Raw genomic sequence first — 4,396 nt, forward strand, 5'->3', positions numbered from 1 at the left:
ACCAAGACTAATTGAAAAAGATGATGAAACACTTTATTTGAGAGGAAGGCAAACTCTCAAAAATTCTTGCTTGGCTCGAGGGTTGGGCTTTTTTGCTTCCACAGTTAATTTTCAGAGATATTTAAAGACACTGAGCTGTCTGTCCACAGTGTGCCTGCTCCAGTTTCATCATTTAGGCTGCAAAACACTGGGATTTCATGGCACTGACGTCCCCAGGACCGTGGCTGTCACAAAAGCCCATGTCACGATGACATCTGTGTAGACCAAGAAACATGAAAGTGCCAGTATACATTATACAGCATGGGTATAGATAGACATAGAGAAGCTGCATGCTAAGTGCTTTCATCCGCCCTCAGTTTTTCCATTTCATCTGCCACACGTGTAGAAACAGGGGTAAGTTTTGAAGGGAGGATTTGAAGATAGGAGCAACAGCTTCACAGAACCAGACAGCTTTTTGCAGAAGGCAGCAGTGATGGCTTTTGCTTAAGGGCTGCAGGCAAGAGGTGTTACCTGGCCTTCAAAAGAGATGCTTTTTTGGGCTGTTCAGGCTTTCCTTATCTTCCAAAAAGTTCTCCTCTGTGGCCTGCTTTTAATGGAGATTTTTGTTTAACCAGAATCCCAAGGGTTTGCTGCAAGATGGTTCTGATGGAAAATCTATAGCCTGCACCTGGCATAGAGGTTGTCACCGGGGAACACCTGGGCAGTGCATCGTTAGACACCAAAAGCCAAGAGGATGCTGGGGTTGGGAGACAATGCTGCCAGACTTTCATTGTGCTATGTTGCACGTCTTTCCCCAAACAGTGCCACAATGTCATGGGTGAAGCCTTGAAAAAGATATCCCTGTTTTCTTTTTTCCTTTTAATCAGCTAACATCTGTAACATCACACAGAAATTGCAGACAGCAGATCAGCTCCCTACATTTTTGCTGTGAGCTGCCCAAACACCACACACAAACAGCCCATGAGCATACAAGACATTTATACCCAAGAAATTTAACACAATATTGATCTGAGAGAAATCTGTGCCTTGCAAGTGCCTTTGTTCAGGTAAGTAGTGTATGCAGATACAGTCAAGCTGTGAAAAAGAATAAAGATTATGAGCATTAATAATGGTAACAACAAACCACCACCACCAGAAATCCTCATCAACTGGACATCAGGTGAAATGATACCAGACAAGTCTCGTCTACAGGGAGATTGTCTTTGAGGCAAGATTTCTATTGAAGTTAAGGTTGAAATCTGCCTGCTTTGTCCAAGCCATATAACAGTTTATTTAGGAGATGCGTTTGACCATACCTCAGGTGGCCCTGAGCACCGTGGGTGTTAGCGAGATCTCAACAATGATCACAGGACGGGGTCCAAGGCTGGGATGTACCATAGGGAAGATTAGTTGGCAGCAGGTCACAAAGCTCTTGGAGGAGCAAAAAGTCCCTCATCTGGCTTCAGTATGCTTGCTCTAGCCAAGGAGTAGCACAATGGCACTGCTTCAGGTAATCAGCAACAGGAGAAACCCAGATACCAAACATTTGTGTTGAAAAGGCAAGCAGGACATTTCTCCCACCTTCACCTCACTGGCTATGGAAAGCTATTAACGAGAGGGCTATGTCCCGGATATGTTCTTCTCCACTCATAACGAATACACTTGTTTTTTTCACTCATAAAACCAGTACTTCAGCAGTTAAACTAATAAGAAGACATTAAAAACATCTTTCCAAGGTTGTGTCTCAGAGGTTGAGGACTTATTGGTACACTCATGTCTCACACATGAACCTTGTTGCTCATGTTCTGCACCAACACTGAAGCGCACTATGTGAAGCTCTCCTGCCTCTTTTCCTCCTCCCCTTCTCTCCCTCCCTCCTCCTTCTTTTAATAATTTTGTTTGGTTTGGGAAAGAGGGAAGATGGGCCATCTTTCACCCCACCGAATCAACACAATGTGTGGTCACGACATTGCTGCCTGCCGCAGGCTCATGGCCCCAGCAGATGTCCTGGGATTGAGACCTGTAAGAAGTTCTGAAGCATATTTACCTTCATCTTTTTGCTGCAACAGGTCATCATTGTGTTATCCTGCTCACTGTTAATATATGGCACTGCACTTGAACCTGACTGGAGCACAGATTTCCGTGGCGTAACACACAAAGAATAAACAGCCACTCTCTGTTTTCAAAACCTTCAGAAAAGGCAGCTCCTATGGGATGAATGTCGCTTTATTTTCCATCTACTAATCTACCCTCTTTTTCATGCTGCTAGTGTACTTTCCTCTTCTATCTTATGCACCCCCACTAAAAAATGATAATGAGAGAGGGTCTATATGGGTAATGCATCACTCCTTTAAAATTTATCAGCTCTGAGGTTAAAAAAAAGCCTTTTTTCCCTACTAAAAGGGATTTTTATATCCAAAGACACAAAGGTAATACCCACTGCATTGTAGCTTCAATCTTTTTTCTTTTTTTCCCCCCAACAATGGTGAAAAGATGTGATTTTTACAAGCGAATAGGAAGAAAAAGCCTGAACACACCCTGGGAACATGTTTAAGAAGTTGATTTATGTTTCATGCTGAGCCTTACACCTGCAGTTCAAGCAAAACTCAACTTTGCCGCCCCACAGAGTCTAGTTTATTAGGTATCAAGGAGTCACAAGAAGCCATGTAATTAAAACTGTAATTAACTGGAAAAGGAAAGTGCCACCTGAGTTTTGAGAGGCTGTCAATTTTATTTCCATTACAGCTCTCCTTCTGCTTCTTTTGTCTATAGAGTGGGGCTTTTTTACCTCATCTTGATAAGGAAAAACAAAGTTGGTTTATTTAAATCCTTTTACTAACTAAAGAAGCACCAAATTCTCTTATGTCTTTACTCTTGGGACAAAAAAATCGAACTGCTCAGTTTTGAGCTTGGATGCAGGTTTCTCACAGCGGCATTTGCAGCTGTGTTTGCCAACAGGTGTCAAGTGTGGTCCAGGCAGAAAAAAGCCCTGAAATGTCCTACCGGCAGAGGGTCAGATGAGTTCAAAGCCCATTTTAACAAAACATAATCAATGCCCTTTAAAAGGGGGATCGGCAGTGCCTTGTTAAAATGCATGACCTTGCTGCGGCGGGCAATCCAAGCGCCAGGCGTCCCTGGATCCGGCACGTCCCTCCGAAGGCTGCTGGATGCTGCCAGAGACCACCACAGTATTCCTGCAGGCAGGACAAGGCCACACGCAGCAGGACAAAAACACGTCTGGGAGAAATACGAGGTGACGTGAGGAACCTTGTCAACCAGAGGAATGAGAAGCCAAAAGGGGCCCGATCCCCTGGCCAAAGGAATAAATCTCCCAAGGATTTGGGTGGGACGTGCTGCCAGCCCTGTCCTCTCTCTGCTTAGTGCATCCACCAGGAACAAATTCCCCGGGGATCAGAAAGTGGTGCCAGAATAAAGAGACAGTTATTTCATAAGATTTAAAGAAGCAAAGACTTAGGTAAACTTGATTCAGGAAAGAAAGTCATAGTAATATATAGTTAAAGACAAACACCTAAAAGGGTAAAATGATACGAACAAAGGATCTTTCTTGAAAGTCATTACGAGGGAGATTTATGAATATATAACTTTTTGTAGGGGAAATGTTTGTCTTAGGCCAATGTATGAAAAGGAGATTGACATTCTTCCTTCTCCATAAACAGGTGACAAAAGTCCATCAAGTGAAGTACCAGCCTTGAGAACGGAAGTTACTATTGCAAAAAGCAATTTTCCTTTGGTGCCATTCTGATAGGCTTGGGTTTTTTTCCCCACCTTGCCCCAGCTTGCAGGGCAGAGGTCTCAGGACCCTCTGGGTTTGAAGGCAGATCTTGATCATTGCTAATCTGGGGAAGTGAGCCGGAGGTACCCACAGCAGATGACACACAGGGCTCAGCTTCTTATACAGCTACAAGTCAGCAGGGGCACCCCCTGACCATCTGTGGTCTATAAATTACAGTAACACCGGCACACACTGCTTGTAAATCACCAATGAACAGGCTTTACCTTATGACACACTGCATGAACCCTGTTGGATATTCCAATAAACTCCCATAAACCATCCGATATAAACTCTGGATTGTGTTTCTTTGGGGGCAGGAGAAAAAACCTGGACTTTTCTGCACTTGCACAAACTTCATATGGGTGAAATGAAGATGCGCCCTGAGCTGTGTTGTATATTTATATATCATGTTTTCTTATGCAGAAGATTTGCCACACTCACCATCATTATTATCATACATATTTCACTTTCCAGGAGTGCATCGGCCTTGAGGTAAATGAGGTCGTTGCTCTCCTGAAGAAAAAAAGACACCACTCACTTGAAAAATGCTATTTAACATGAGCCTGCATGACCTCTCCTCTTGCTGACCTCCTTGCTGCACTGAGCATAGGCTGGTAATAGGAG

Source organism: Lathamus discolor, chromosome 5, assembly GCF_037157495.1.
Source record: "Lathamus discolor isolate bLatDis1 chromosome 5, bLatDis1.hap1, whole genome shotgun sequence".
In the NCBI taxonomy this organism is placed as follows: Eukaryota; Metazoa; Chordata; class Aves; order Psittaciformes; family Psittacidae; genus Lathamus; species Lathamus discolor.